Source organism: Nannospalax galili, unplaced genomic scaffold (assembly GCF_000622305.1).
Source record: "Nannospalax galili isolate Female #2095 unplaced genomic scaffold, S.galili_v1.0 scaffold9, whole genome shotgun sequence".
NCBI lineage: Eukaryota > Metazoa > Chordata > Mammalia > Rodentia > Spalacidae > Nannospalax > Nannospalax galili.
In genome coordinates this window covers 7,533,307-7,550,451 of record NW_008360332.1, presented here as the reverse complement: position 1 = coordinate 7,550,451, position 17,145 = coordinate 7,533,307, and the positions used below count along the sequence as shown (strand labels likewise).

General features: G+C 38.9%; 1 long non-coding RNA gene across 1 annotated transcript; it reads right to left on the bottom strand.

Annotated features, from left to right (window-relative positions):
- Nucleotides 1-2,742: 2,742 nt before the first annotated feature.
- Nucleotides 2,743-4,634, bottom strand: LOC115069013. The gene is made up of 3 exons (XR_003848366.1): nucleotides 4,478-4,634; nucleotides 3,893-3,960; nucleotides 2,743-2,924 (listed from the first exon to the last, which is right to left on the bottom strand). It is a non-coding gene; the product is annotated as an uncharacterized LOC115069013 (long non-coding RNA).
- Between the last annotated feature and the right edge of the window lie 12,511 nt (nucleotides 4,635-17,145).

The following is a 17,145-nucleotide window of genomic DNA, read 5'->3' as shown; positions in this document are numbered from 1 at the left end:
TGTTTTCTCAGTGTTTCGATTATCATCTGAACAACTGTATAAAACATTAGAGTAAAACAGACTCATAAATGTGTCTTGGTATGCATTTTAATTACCATCTATGGAAGTTCACATTTTAAGGTGAGTAGGTTCTTTGGCAATAAGCCAGGCCCAAGGAGACTGGATAGTCTCACAGAGCACTAAGAAGCAAGCAGGGAAGAGGGGTATGAGGAGGACTGAAGAACCCAAGCTGAGTCAATAAATCACTAGTGTAGGAACTTTATACTCCCCAGGTCTATGGATAAACTATCTCAAACTCTGGAACGGAACCACACCCACAAGAAGTTACCTGTACAAGTAGAGAAACACAGGGCAATGGGACCAGTTAGTGACCTTGCATTATCAATGTAATACCAGGACCTACGTTTAGGATGTATTAGAAAAGAAATAGGATGGTACCAGTTTCCAGGGGAGATTGGTAGCTTGAAATCAGCTATTATGGGAATGTTTATAGCACAGAATTAAGCTCCGTGGAATTACACCACAGCAATGTTTCAAATAGTCACACTCCCACTTAAATCGAGCTGTTAAACATTTACCAGCACACCTCTGTGATACCTCCACATTTATCAATATGCAGCTTCATTTTTATTTATTTATTTTTAAAAAATATTTTATTTGTTATTTTTACTTTATGTGTGTGCATGTATTGCCTGCATGTAGGTAAGTGCACCGGTGTTGTGCAATGCCCGTAGAGGACAGAAGAGGCTGTCAGATCCCCTGGACCTGGAGTTACGGACAGTTGTTAGCTGCCATGTGGGTGCTGGGATTCGAACCCAGGTCTTCTGCAAGAACAGCCAGTGTTCTTAACTGCTGAGTCATCTCTCCAGCCCGCCTTCATTTTTAAGCCTTTGTTGGAGAGCTAACCACCTTGAGCTTCAGATTCAGTTTTCTTGTCTATAAAATGTAAAACCTAGAACTTAAATTAGAAAAAGATTTTAATTATTATCTGATCCATCTTTCTTTCCAGTTCCTCAATGCTTTCAATTCTAAACAGACAGTGTTTGTTTTTGTTTTTGTTTTTTCTTTTTCCCTCAGAGAAGCCGCAGGGACATATCAACTGGTTGAATAATCAGCATGACCCACTCTGCTCTGAAGATTTGTTAACGAGTAAAGCCCAAGATGTTGCATAGCTGGTCAGGTTTTCATAGCTCCTGTGATGGGCCAAGTGGCATGTGGACCCAGACTAGGGGTAATCGCCTGGTAGGGATCCCAAGGTTGGCCACCTGAGTCAGAGGAGGGTCAGTGAGTCATTCCAGAAAGAAGCATGTAGCTTCTGTGGATTTAATGGGTTAGCATGGCTTTTGATAGGCTGAGGGAGAACCAGACAAGGTCCAAACTCAGGCCAAAATCAGAACTGTTTCACAACTAGGTGGGACAGAGATTCTATGGCAAAGTCTAGGCACAGGACATCAATATCAGAAAGAAGTTAGCTTTCAGAAGCTGATGTGGAGGTTTAGGAAAAAGTGTAATTACTGACAGTAGTGGGGAGTCCAGAGCCTATTTCAAATTTCCAAGCACATAAGCTGGCAAAGCTAGTGTTATAGTAGTGAATCTTGGTGTTTGCTAACATAATCCCCTAGAATGAAGTCACAGAGCCTTTTATGTTGATGACATAGACATGTCTATATTGTCACTCACTAGTCATAGTTAGTGAATGTTATTTTTCCATGAAACGGGGGTCCTTAACCACATTTTAGTCAAAGCTCTCCAGCAGCACTGTCTGCATTCTCCACCCTACAAAAATGGCACAAGAGTCTTAACTTATCTAACATATATCTTACATGTGTTTACTTCAGTGTTGAAAGGCCCCAGCTGAGCATGGTGGCTCATATCTGTAATTTTGACACTCAGGAGACTGAGACAGGAGGATTTGAAAATAAAAGCTAGCCTGTGCTACATAATTAGATCTTACCTCAAAAATGAAATAAAATATAACACCAACAAATTAATAAAACGAAAAAGATCCCTTCTTCTCAGTTATTTCTACATATGCTTTAATTTATAGTTTACATGTTGTTTCTGCTTGATTCCCCAATTGTTGCCAAGTGTGTAGGTCATAAATTTGTTAGGAATCTCATTAATTCCTTTATAGGATCAATTTTTAAATGTTTTATTTTATTTTTATTTTTTATGTGTATGAACACATTGCCTGCATGTGTATAAATGCACCTGTGTCTCACAATTCCCACAGAGTTCAGAAGAAGGTATCAGATCCTTGGGAACTGGAGTTACAGATGGTTATTAGCTGCCATGTGGGTGCCGGGAATAGAACCTGGGTCCTCTGCAAGAGCAGCCAGTGCTGTCAACTGCCGGTGAACCGTCTCTCTAGCCCCTTTAGGATCAATTTTAAAAAATTATTATTTTTAAAATTTTTATGTGTATGAGTGTATTGCCTGCATGTATGTGAGTGCACCTGTGTTGTGCAGTGCCACAGAGGTCAGAAGAGGGTGTTGGATTCCCCTGGAACTGGAGCTAAGGACAGTTCATAGCCGCCATGTAGGTGCTGGGAATTGAACCCGGGTCCTCTGCAAGAGCAGTCAGTGCTCTCAACTCCTGAGCCATCTCTCCAGCCCCTAGGATCAATTTTTATCCCATGTCAAATTAACTGATATTTGGAAGACTTAATATCCAAAGTACTTTATTAATCTTACTGTTTTTATTGAGTTTAACTTGTGTTAAGGGGAATTTTAGTCACTGTAATTTAAATGGAATTTGATAAATAGATATTTATTCAGGTTTTCTTTTTACCTACATCATTAACTATTATCGTTTATTTTAGAACGACAGTAAGAGTGCCTCATGGTGGTTTACCAGTAATGCTTTATGAAAATAAGGCTGCCATGGACTTTCGTAGTCAGGTTTTCCTCTGAGGATATCTACTCCTGTAAATACATGAAAGAAAATATTTTCAGCTTCTTCAACAATGAAAACATATAATTTTGATAAGTGAGGGTGTCAGAATGAAAGGTACAGAGAAGGGTAGGTTTACACCACAGAAGATATCCCATCTTCCCATCCATAAACAATACTAAGTGCATGACCAATGGACCAATTATAAAGCATGCCATCTGTGATGTTCGCTCAAGGAAATAGGATTTGGGGGAACCAGTAAAGTTGAGATGAGGACAAAGGCACAGCTTGAAATTAGGCACATGGTGTTATTAGTCATGGGTGTTAAGAGCAATGGGGAAACAAATGTGAGTCCAGAGAAGGGAAATACAATGCTGGTCAAAAATGCTGCTGAGCACAGAATTGAAACTGCTTTGTCTCAGGGAAGCCTATCTTGTCTGGCCTTGTAGTTATTAACAAAATTGGAGAAGTGATTGATTACACTTCACAACTGATGGACTGTGCAGAAGGTACCAAAAGAGCACTGGTGGAAAACAGTTGTTTGTGATTCCTAATACCAGCATCAAGGAGGCCAAATAAAACGAAGATGTTCTGGTATAAAACAGACATCACTGTAATCATCAAGATGCATTTAACACATTGTCCTAAGATTGTGTGATTGTCTGACCCTCTTGACAAGGTTTTCTCTGCTACTGAGCCAGTTCTTTTGAGAAATTAAACATATATAATTTAATCTTGAAAGATGACAATTATAAATCAACAGCCAGGCAAGGATTTGGTCGTGGAAGGATTACCTCTCCATCAGTGTGTTCAGCGATTTCTCAGTGCCTTCCTTCTACAAAACTTGCATCCCTTCCCAGATGCAACCCCACCAAACCGCCCCATCACTTGATTCCTGAGAATGTTAGATAAATTCCAAACTATTTATTGTTGTCACTCTGTGTATTTTATAAACATTTTTATGATGTTTCAGTATGATTTAAACAATAAGTCAACTTACTTATAGTTGGTCTCATTGATAGTTTCTCATGGCCAATTAAACATAAACCCTTTTCAGGAACAGAGATTCTGGAATAAATTAGGAATAATTCAGTTAAAAAAAAAAAAAAAACCTTTGTCAGACTAAACTTGGTCAAACCAACCTAGTCAAATTTTCCTTGCCTTCTGAAGTTTAAATTCTTGATTAATTAGAGCTTGGATGGAAATTTAAACTCAAAACCAGATGAATTGGGGGTAAGTACCACATTCTCTAGCAGACAAAACACATTGGAGACTTCTACCCTTAATTTAGCTTCCAGTGACTTTAAAGGGTTCAGGTTGTTGACCTGAAAGTTTACAGGAAACTTTAAAGGTATTAAAAATCCTCTATAAATTAATATTGAACCCTAACTATTTCAATTCTCAGAATTAAAAACCTAACTGTCTGGGAGAAAAAACAAGTTATTTGGTGTTTTCATCATAATTTTAGTTTTTAAAGCAATATGTATTTATGAAGCTTCTTGCAGTCATTATTGGCGTGTTATTGAGCCTGAGTTGTTAGTAAGACTTGGCATTTATTTTTGTATTTAGGACTTCTGCAGGTTACCTTCATGTCATTCCTCCGTGAGGAAGAGAAAGGTGCTGAAGCCATCTCTTCTACCAGGAGAAATTCAGTCATCATTACAGGAGACAAGACAGTTCAGCTGCTGCAAAGTAGAGAGGAAATGAGGGTTAAATTGTCCAAGTTTACTTTAGACGTTTAAGATCCGGGGTTTGGTTTTGATGTTAGGGAAAGATGCCAGTCATGGTGTTTGTTCTGTAACTTTGGATCCACTGAAATAGTTCACAAGCCTATTGAAGTTTCACCAGCAATGTTAATTCTATCAATAGGGAATACAGAATTGGGGAATTATTGAGAAGCTAGCTTGACTTCTACAGTGGAAAAATACTTGTATTAATGCAGGAAAAAGCTTTCTATCCGCCATGTTTGCTTGTGCATTTACTTATTCTGATTTTCAAGACACGGTCCTGCTACTGCTGGAAGCCAAACCAAACCACGCCCGGCTTGGCAGGCTTTCAAATAAAAATGAATTCTTTCATGCTACTTCTATATTATATGCTTTCATTCATGCAATACCATGGATAGAGAACATTTCTTTTTTCAAATCTGAGATATACTTTCACCAATTTAGTCCCTGTGTCCTTACCGTATGTTCACCTAAATCTATGCCAGGTCATTTTCATTGCTTCCAAACCATTGGTTTCCTCTAGAATTCAGTCAACTATTTTTACCCCAAGTGTTAATTGCCTCATTAACACCACAAACTCACCCAATCAGCAATTAATTTATCTTGCACAAGCTTCCTCCGCAGTTTGCCTTTCTGAAGCCTTTGCCTGGCCCCAACTGCTTTGAACTCCTTCAGGGGTGGCTGTTCCCACCAAGTGAGACCTGTGATCAGCTTCATGGGCTGAGTGTCTTACTATTTGGAAAACCACTTTATTTATTATTTATTTAATTAAAAATATTTTATTTATTATTTTTATGCGTATGTGTGTATCGCCTGCATGTAGGTAAGTGCACCCATGTCGTGCAATGCCTGCAGAGTAAAGGGATAAAGATCAGCTACTTTATAAGGTGTGTGAATGATAGTTCTTGGAAGAAACTGTACCTTATGCTGAACCTCTGCAAGGCTGATTAATTGATTAGAATTTATATGACTGTGGTGAGTTTCCATGTTTCAAGTCCAGAGCCTAATTGAAATTATCTTGGGCTATCTTTAGCCCCTTATGACCATTCCTTGTCCATCTCTGTGTCTGATCTAACCCTTGTGACTAACAAGTGAAACCTTTTGGAGCGTATTGAATTAATAAACTACTAGCTTCTACCAACCAAAAGGCTAAGAGTGTTGTCAGGTAGCACCTGAGGCCTACAGTAGAGGTTTCCTGGAGTGGCTGTAAACTGTCTACCTGATGTTCCCACTAATATATTTAAGAAGTGCCTCGATTTGTGACATTCTTTGTTCTGTTAGTACAAAAACTTCATTAAACTATTACCATGTTGGAACATGGAATTTGGGCTAACCTGAATAGTTATAGTTCTTGGGCTATAGTCATTAATATTTGGCTCCAAAATAAACTATCTCTTATCCCCGTTGAGGTGAGAGCTGTGATTTTGCTCCAAAAGGTCTCATAGCACAAAGAACAGTGGATATGGTAGGAGCAGAGCACAAAGTTCTGATGTTTAAGGAGATGTCACATGCATGATAAATCCTACAAGATCTTTTCACATGCTTGTGTATTTAGTGTTCACAATACCTACATTATTCTGTTGTCGCATTTCAGAAAAGGAAATAGAGAATCAGGTACATACCTGCTAAGAGGGAAAAACTAAGATGTGAGTCTAGATCTGCCCAATTCTAATACCATCCCTCACAGGGGCTGTGAGTGCAAAAAAGTGATGACAAATGTTGAGAGAGAGAGGGGGGAGAGAGAGAGAGGAGAGAGAGAGGAGAGAGAGAGAGAGAGAGAGAGAGAGAGAGAGAGAGAGAGATCATCTTGTGGGAAAGCATACAGCAGGCTGATACTGTGCAAGTTGCTGGGGAAGCCTCTCTATTGCATCTTTTACATACCTGGTGCCTCCAGTTCAAAATATTAGAAGGCAAAATATTAGAGGGTCTCCCAGAAAACCTGCACTATGACGGAAACCAAAAAGAGCCATCATTCCCCCAAGTCTTTTCTGGAGAACCTAAGGCTTGGAACAAACAACTCAGGGTAGAAATTTAATCTTCACCACAGAGAGTCCTCTGGACGATACACTGGATTTTCTGATCTAAAGAACCTTTGATCTGTTTCCCAATTGAGATGAGTCTTTAAGGCTGCACAATGGGCTGCTGAAAAATGAAAGGATTTGGGTAAGGTCCTATTAATTTTGTCATTAACTCTAATGAGTCACCCTCATAAAAATGCAGTCTACCGCTTTGCTTTTGATAGTCATTAGAGATAGAGCAAGATTTGTGATCAGTGTTTTTGAGCCAGAGTGAGTGACTGCATTGGTAACAGACATACAGTGAATACATACAGTGATCTCATGTACTAATTAAGACGCTTCCAGACCCCAGAAAAGGAACATATTTTTCTCAAAAACGAGCACCTTCAGTCTTATTTTTTGGTGTAATCATAACGGCAATTGCTGACATTTATTGAGGACTTCCTATGAGCCAGGGACTTCTTTAGATGTTTCCAATGTATTAACTCCTTTAATCCTCCCTCTAACTCTGTGTCATAAACACTGCTATCCCAACTTAACATCTATATGAAATAACAAGTGACAGAGCTGGCATTCAAATGAAAGAGCCTTTTAACATCTGTGCTCTGAAAGACCTTAGGTCTCTTCAGACTCTATTAGTAAGTCTCTAGGCTTACAGAAGGCATATTTTCTAATATCTAGGGCTCTTGACAGAGAAAAAGAATTTTAAGTGAATTGTCAAGAGCCCCAAAGCTTCCCGGGAGGAGTGCCAGATGATAGGTTAGGGCAGCAATGCTCACTTTTCTGTGAAGGAACAGACAGTATATATTTCAGGCTTCCTGCAGCATCTGTCACAAATATCTGCTTCCACTGGTGTAGTGCAAAACTAGTTGTAAGCAACGTGTTCCAATAAAACTTCACAAAAATAAGTAGTAGGCCAATTTGGTGCAAATGTAATACTTTGCCACCCTCTTGGTCTAGAATAAAGTTGATCCCTAAACTAACAGTATCACCAGGAATTTTATTAGAAATTCAAATTTTGCATCCCTTTGCATAAAAACTCTGGGGTACTGTTTCTCTGTATGCATTTTAAAATTTAGTACATTTGCTTGCTTTGTGTGTGTGTGTGTGTGTGTGTGTGTGTGTGTGTATGTGTGTGTGTGTGTGTTGGGGGTGCTGGGTTGTGCACACACACCATGGCACATGTGTGGAGATCAGAGGACACTTGTAAGAGTTACTTCAGCTCTTTCCTTCCAAAACAAAGTTCCCAGGATGAACTCAGGTCATCAGCTTAACAGCAAGAGCTTTTACTTGCTGTGCCAGCTTGCTGGTCCTGCTTACATGTTTTAATGAGCGCTTTAGGTAAATCTAATTCATGACAAAGAACCACTGATCTGTTTAAAGGGAACCAGTGGTTACTGAGGTTGCTTTGTATCAGGCACTTTTTCTCACTGAATTTTTACAACCCTTTCAATTAGGTACTTTCCCTGTTTTAAAACTGGGGTGACTAAGACTCAGAAAGGTTAAATAATTTGTCAAATAGCAAACACTTGTAAGTACTGAAGCCAAGTGTTAAACCACAGCTGACAGATTCTAAAATATACCTTAGCTAATACATGTCAAAATAGGTGTGGATATAAATCTATTTCCCTCCCTGGCAGCAGACTTTGCAGTTGAAGGAATAAAAGACAGGATAGATTGGACAGATTTACCTCAGACCATTTCTCATTGCTCCACATCCAGTAATCTTTCCTATGCACCATGCTGGAATTGCAAAATCAACAGAAGTCTTCTTCCAGGGCTGGGACAGAATGTATTTATACCTGCACAGGCAATTCACAGAGCTGCCTAGCAAGACGGAACTCTTCCACTCCATCCAAAAGAAACCCAATAGGTTCCCCAACTGCTAAGGCAGATGCTGGGATTTCCCAGTCACTGAACCAGAACCTAAATCTGAACATACTACTGACACTTCCTCTGGCCTTCCCCAGTTCCACAATATAAAAGCAAATGTGTGTTAACAGTTCTACAGGGAAGATGAAAAGACATTTATTAAGCTTCTATTAATGCTTATAATTATTGCCTACTTTGTATATGTTAGCTCCAAACAGCCCTTTAAAAACTAACCTATCTCATTATATAGTTGAGAAACGTCACTGAATTTTGTAAAATGCCCTGCTGTTATCGGAGCTATGTAACTTCCAAGAGCACTTTTCTCCCTGTGTTGCTTGTTGCCCAGGTCTAGCTGTCCCTAGTTTTTAATGACTTTAATGAGTATTAATAATTCAAAGAGTTGCTCCTGTGTCTCCCTTCTAAGTAGAAAGGGGATCCCTTAAAAAGTGCTGTATGCTTGTGGTTGAAAGATTTCTTTTATTTTTATTTTACTTCCAAATGAGATGTGTTTATTTAAAATGTAAGGGAAATTAACTTCAGAAATGTGAACAAAAACAATTGACTGAGAGTGAATTTGAGTTAACACTTCATAATTTGACATTTTGGAGCATAATACAAGATTATTTTGTCATAATGCCTCTTCTTTCCCCTAATTTCAGTGTTTTCTCACACATAACACTTCTAAGCCCCAGCCAGAGATCCAGAAAGCAATACTTTCCTTTGTGTAATGGTTTTCTGCACATAGAATTAAAAATAGTCTCCTGGAAAACATTATAAAGAAGTTCCATTGCATTTGCATGTAACTCACACCCTTCTCCACCAGTCACACAGCCGAACCAGTCCCATGTTTAAAACACCTCTTCCTGCAGTTGTCTTTCCATGGTTTATAAATATCCTCCTCCTCAACGGAAAATGAAGTGTGAAGTTCCTCCTACAAACCATGCATTTCAAACAAATCCAACTGAGGATATTTTGCTAGAGCTTTGTTTTACAATGAACTTGAAAAAGTAGTAGTCCCTTCTTCTTAAGTTTGCCTGTTGTTTCCAAGGAATGCAAAGTACCTTAAACTGTGTGACTTCAAAGAGCAGAAACCTGCCTCTTACAGTTCTAGTAAACCTGCAATCAAGGTGTCGGCAGGGACCATGGTCTCTGTGACAGCCACAGGAAAGAATCCTTCCTCATCTCTCCCTAGCTTCTGTGGCTTTCAGTGTCCCTAGTCACCCCTTGGCTTGCAGCTGCCCCACTGTAATCTCTGCCCCCACTTTCATGGGCCTTCTTGTCTGTGTTTATCTATCTAAATCTCCCTCTGCGTGCCTTCTGGATTCCCATGACTTCCACCTAACTCTTACATCTGCAAAGTCCTAGTTTCCAAATAATTTTGCATACACAGGTAACAGGGTTAGTTATTGATTATAGGAGACACAACTCAACTGTCTGTAGTTATCAAGTAAATGTATCTAAAATTTCAGTCACGAAAATAGGTTGCAAGTATTTCAAAGCCTTTGCCTATGCAAGAATTCATTTTGTATTTTGTAGAAGAAAAACCATGACCTATAGTCACACTTTTTGTTATTAAGGAAAATATGGTTACTTCTCAGTAACATTTATCAACATAGTCACATTTATTTATTTTTTAATATATTTAAAATTTTTATATGCCTGAGTGCATTGCCTGCATGCATATAAATGCACCCATGCAATGCAACACCTGCAGAGGTTAGAAGAGGACATTGGATTCCTGGAACTGGAGGAACAGATAATTGTTAGCCATAATGTGGGTGCTAGGAATGAAACCCAGGTCCTCTTCAAAGCCAGTTAAATCTTCTTAAACACTGAGCCATCTCTCTAGCCCAAAGTGAGTAATTTTTATTAACTAATTTATTATCTTAAGATGATTCCATAATAATTACAGTTGTAGCTATACATTAAGACTTTACTATGATCAGTATATATAAATATTGTCCTTTAATCATTACATTGTCGTGAAACTATGTCCTCCAGACATGACATGGGAACTATTGCCTTGAAATCAGAGCAGCTGTGATTACATGCATGTGATCCTCAAAAGACTGAGTACATTAACATTCCCTCCTGGCAGAGGGTGGGGTCTCATGAGGCTCATGAGGCCCCCCCATTCCAGAATACACAAGCACTTGTCTAATAGCCACAAGTTAGCTAAAGGTGTTACAACATTGCCATCCTTAACTATCAGGAAAATGCAAATTAAAACTATATTGAGCTTCTGCTTCCATATAAATTTTCAATTTTTTCCCTATATCTGTGAAAAATGATCCTGGAATTTTTATTCGAATAGCAGTGAATCTGTGGATTGGTTTTGGTAGGATGACCATTTCACTATATTAATTCTCCCAATCCATGAGCATAGAAAGCCTTTCCATTTTCTGGTATGTTCCCTAATTTCCTTCTTCAATGCCTTAGTTTTCATTGTAGAGGGCTTTCATTTCCCTCGTTAGGTTTATTCCCAAGTATTTAATTTACTTATCTAGCAGCTATTGTGAATTAGATTGATTCTCCGATTTCTCCTTTGATTTCTGTGCCATCGGTATATAGGAAGGCTACTGATTTGTGTGAGCTCATTTTCTGTCCTATGACTTTGCTGAGTGTGTTTATCAGCTCTAATGTTTTTTTTTTTGTTTTTGTTTTTTTTTTAGTGGAGACTTTAGGGTCTTATGTATAAAATCATATCACCTGCTAGTAGGATACTTTGACTACCTTTTCCTATCTGTGTCCTTTTATGTCCTTCTCTTGTGCTATTGTTCTAGCTGAGATTTTAAGTACTATATTTAACAGCAAGAATTGCTATCATCAAGAAAACGAATCACATCAAATTCCAGCGATAGTTTAGGGAGAGAAGAACACTATACACTGCTAGTGGGATTGTGAACAGGTATAGCCAATGTGTAAATCAGTATGGAAGTTCTTCCAAAATCTCAAAATAAAGTGACTTATGATATAGCTATAGCAATCCTGGGTGTATAACCAAAGGTCTGTAAGTCAGCATACCACAGATATGCACACCCATGTGTAGTGTTACACTATTCAGGGTACCCAACCAAGTACGCAATCATCAACAGATGAACCTATAAAGAAAATGTGACGTGTATTCATAATGGAGTTTAATTTGACCATAAAGAAGAATAAAATGGCATCATCCCAGGAAAATGGATGGAACAAGAGATCAGCATGGTAATCAAAATAGGCCAGACTCAGGGGGACAAATTATATATGCAGACTCTCAATTTGTGCACACACACGTGTGTGCGTGTGTGTATACATACATATATATGTGTACATGAAAGCAAGAGAGAGACTATTTGAGGCAATGAAGGAGACCAGCAAGAGAGGGAGAAAGGAGAGGTGAGAAGACAGAAACAAGCCATGACACACACACACACACACACACACACACACACACACACAAAATGTATGAAAATGTCATAATAGAATCTATTTGATCAAGTAAAAATTTAATAAAAATAGAAAAACTGATCCAACATTATGAGTTATTTCACGTTTTCTCTAACTTTTGAAGCCAAGATCTATCAGTTTTCAGTTTGTCCCATACAACCATCATTAGTTCACATTAATACACAGTCGTAGGCATCTATTCGTTATAGATAACAGGGAGCACAGAGGATGTGAATCCCTGTGGACTGAGGGCTCAAGTCTTCAGCCCCCTTAGCTGTAGCTACCCATGAGGAACGCTGTAAACTGGATACAAGAAGCTGCCCTGCAATTATGCAGAAATTCACATGGTATAATTTCTACTTGCCGGTGGCTATTCGTGAATAACTGCCACAAGAGTTTTACAATCTAACCCCCAATGCCTTTTTTTCTACAATTGGTAAAGCTGAAGATTGTAATGGACTGGTGGTAGTTCAGAGTTGCTCAATGGTAGAGCTTTGCTTTAATCCCTTAACCCACAGGAACACCCAAATCTATTCATCATTATTGTTCATGTTCTTCCAATTCTGTCCTATTTGTGGTTGGTATTTAAAGGAGTTGTATTTTGCTAAGAACACTGTGTGTGGCACAGAATTGTGTCTAATCTGCTGTGGCCAAGATATAATAAATCTTGGAGGAGAGGAAAATAAGATAAATAATCTGATTAAGTAGATATTCTTTCCTTCATTACAAAAAAAAATTTAAAAATCAAGAGTCATGTGTGGTGGTGCTCACCTCCTATCCCAACATGCAGAAGTCTAAGGCAAGATAAATCGCACCCTCTCCTCCCAGGGCTCAGGGATTGTCTTAGTTCAGCTTTCTTTTGCTGTGACAAAACACAGACTAAAAGGAACTTGGGGAGGAAAGCTTACATGTCAGATCACATTTCCTCACTGAGAGAAGCCAAGGCAGAAACTGAAGATTACAAAGGAACGCTGCTTAGTGGCTTTCTTCCCTGTCCTGCTTTCTTATACAGCTCAGGGCCGCCTACCCAGGGTGGCACCACCCACAGTGAGCTGAGCCCTTCCACATCACTCAACAATCAAGAAAATGCCTCATAGATATGGCCACACACCAACCCAATAGAGGAAATTCCCCAATTGAGGTTCCCTCTCTCCATGTGTGTTGACAATGAAGCTATCCAGCACTGGGATCATTGCAGAAGAGGGGTCAGAAAGATTCTAAGGGCTAGAGGTGGTAAACACAAGGAAACCAGGCTGTTTGGACTCCACAGGCAGCTGCTCATATTAATCTATAGCGCTATACAAGTCCAAGCCAGACAAAAACCACCACAGAGGGTAGAGGTGGGCAAGAAGCCCCAGCCCTAGCTGAGGATCTATTGACAATTGATAGTTGCTGGGAGAGGCAGAGTCAGTTTTCATTAGGGTGTGATATCTGGTAGGTTGATAAGACTCAAAGGATGAGCCCATACCCAAAAGCATGAAAAGAACACAAATTAGACTTGATAGGCCTTCAAAAAAGAAAAAATAATAGAGAATATGAAGTTTGGGGGGTAGAAGGGTAAGGATAGAGATGGGGATCTGAATACGATTAAAATACATTGGGTAAAATTCTCAAAGAATCAATAAAAATATTTCTTTTTAAATCCAGGTGAAACACACATGTTCCTGTAACCCCAGTGCTGTGAGGAACAGACTGCTGGCTGCCAGCCTAGCTCCAGGTTCAGTGAGAGACCCTGTCCTAAGGAAATGAGATTGAAACAGGATAGGACACCAGATGTCTTCCTCTGGCCTCTGCTTGTGCATATGGATGTGTGCACATGTACACACAATATGTGCATACACCACACACATACCCACACATACATATAATTTCCAGGTAGGTAACAATAGAAAATTGAAATAATGACTTTTTTTAATAATTCCATTTTTGTGTAATAAACTTTTTTCTCTTTGTTATAGCATTTCTTTTAAACTTGATTCCTAATCAGAAATATAAAACCCATGTATACTAAAGTGTAATAAAACATTTACTTATGTTGTGAAAAAAAGAAGTCTAAGGCAAGAGGGTCTTTCTACCCTAGAAATAAATATGACCAAGCAACATATTTGGAAAACACGTTAGACTTTTCATAGATCCATGGTAACTATTTTGATGGTTAGTTTTTGTCAACTTGACACAAACTAGAGACATGTGGGAATAAAGAAACTCAGTTGAGGAATTTCGCCATCAGATTGACCTGTGTCTGTCTGCAGGGGCATTTTCTTGATTGTTGGTTGATGAGGAGGGTCCAGACCACTGTGAGCAGCATCATGCCTGGGAAAGTGGGCATGGGCTGTATAAGAAAAGTAGTTGAGCAAGCCAGGGGAAGCAAAGCAGAAAGCAGAGCCCCGCCATAGTCTATGCTTCAGTTCCTGCCTCCGGGTTCCGCCCTGAGTTCCTGTCCTGACTTCCCTCGGTGATGGCCTGTCATTTGGAAGTGTAAAATGCAATGAACCCTTTCCTCCCCAAGTTGTTTTTGGTCAAAGTGTTTTATCACAGGCATAGAAAGCAAACTAGGACGTGTATTAAACCAAATCCACCAAAAATCTTGTTAATTAAGTGGTTGTTGAAGACAAAAAAAATCAATAATTTTCAAATGAAAAATAACAGAATGTTGTGTCTCTACAATGAATTCTTCAAAGCTTTGTATTAGTAAGCCTGCATCGAAATTCCATATTTGATAAAGCCATTAATATGAACCAAACCTAAGTGTACTCACATGTTAGTTTTAGTAGAGAAAATCATTATAATATGTTAAAAGAATTAAGAAAATATGTTCAAATAACTAAAGGGAAAAAAGATCTTACTGAACAAGGAGATATAGTGTTTAAGAGGACAAAAATTGTAGCAAAAAACCAAACAGAAATCCTAGAATGAAAAAAATAATTGCAACTAAAAATTCAAATTCACTGAATGGGCTTCACAGAAAATTACATATCATACAGAAGAGCTACTGATCTTGAAGAAAGATCCAGAATCATCTGGTTTGAAGAACAGGCAAAAGGAATCAAAGAGAAGCTTCCTAATCTGAAAACCAGGGAAAAGGAAAATTTCCAATCTGAAAAACAAACAATAGAAGAAAGATGAACAGAGCCTGAGGCCCTGTGGGACAATAATGGTTTAATGAACAGGTAATAGTTTTTAAAAGTAAAGATAGGGACTAGGGAGGCAGATAAATGTTTACAGTGCTTGCCACCCAAGTCTGAGGACCAGAGTTTGGATCCTCAGAACCTTCAAAAATGCCTGGTGGGTATGGCAGCCTCCTGTAATTCCAACCTGGGAAGGCAGAGCCAGGATCCCCAGAGCAAGCTGCCTAACAAGACTAATCATATGGGGGATCTCTGGGTTTTATTGCAAGACCCTGTCTCTGTGAATAAGGTGGAAGAGCAATTGAGGATAATTCCTAACCACAGCCTCTGGCCTCCACATGCATATGCACACAGGTGCACACCCACACTCCCGTGTGTGCCCACATAAATGCAAACGTGTACACACACATGCACACCACACACAGTAAAATGAAAAAAGAAATCAAAGCAAAGGTCTCACACACACACACACACACACACACACACACACACACACACACACATCTGAAGACATAGCAGCAGAAAGTTTCCTGAATATGATTAAAAACATTGATTTATATTCAAAATACAAGAAGAATTAATATAAAGGGGAAAAAACAAAAGCCCACCTAATGTTTAAAGTCAAATGAAGAAGAAATGTAAAAGCAGAGAGGGAAAGAGCCACTAAGCATAGAACAACCAGTCATATAATAGCCAAGTTCTCCTCCTCAGATGATGCTGGAATGGTACCTTTGAAGTGCTGAAAAGAAAAGAAGATTCCCGCCAAGATTTTGTTGGGTTTTAGAAATATCCTTTTAAAAATCTTATGGTGAACATCTATATGATAAATACCTAAGGATATTCTTCAGTCTAAAGGGGGGTGATAGAATTCCAACCTATAGTAAGGAATGAATAAATATAAAAGTCACCATGTCAAAGAAAAGTAATGATATTACAAATTGGAAATGATAGCTATATAAAAGTAAAAGAAAGTCACACACATAATAGTTACAAGAGGACAATACCACATTTGACTGATCTTTGTTATTCTGTCTTTTACTGGGCCGGGCGTGGTGGTGCTCACCTGTAGACCCAGCACTTGGGAGGCAGAGGCACATGGATCTCTGTGAGTTTGAGGTCAGCCTGGTCTATATAGTGAGTTCCAGGTCAGCTGGGGCTACAGGGAGACCCTGTCTCAAAAAGACAAAAAAATAAAAATAAAAATAAAAAAAATAAGTTGGCAAATGGGAACGTATGAGGACTAAAGTGTCAATACTGGAGTCTGGTGTTTCATAAATATGCTTATTGTTTGTGCTACAGTGCCCACTTCAACAATAATAAAACATCTAGGTAAGAACTCAGAAGCAAGGCATAGTGGTTTACATCTCTAATCCCAGCATGTAGGAGGCTGAGGCAGGAAGGTCACAAGTTGAAGGCCAGTCTGGGCAACATAGGAAGGGCTCATCTGAACAAAGAAGCTTACAGACACATAAACACTCTGGAATATATGTGACTTAGTGGTAAGGTGATTGCCCTTGGTCCTATCTCCAGTACAGCCAATGAAAGGATAATCATCCAATAAAGGAAATAAAAGTAATACTGAGATGTATTTTATTAATGTGAAAAAGGCAAGAAAAGAATAAAAGAGAAATAAAAAATTTAAAGACAAATAACAAAATGATAGATTAACTGTGGCATCGGTTATATTTATAATAGTCCTAAACTGAAATAGTCTACGGCCATCAACATGTGAATGAATAAATGAACTGTGAAAAAGTCCCCACATATTGGAACAGCATAGACAAGTCTCAAAACCAAACCAGCTGAGTGAAAGAACCCAGAGGAGAAAAACAGTGTCTATTAGATAGTTTCATTGATAGAAGTTCTAGAAAAGACAAAACTTAGGAGTAGCGGGGCTGGAGAGATGGCTCTGTGGTTAAGAGCACTGGCTGCTCTTACAGAGGACCAAGGGTTCTATTACCCATGTGGTAGCTAACAATCATCTGTAGCTCCAATTCCAGGGGAATCTGACACCCTCTTCTGACCGCCACAGACATTGTATTTTACTTACACACATACAAGCAATTCACTCATACACAT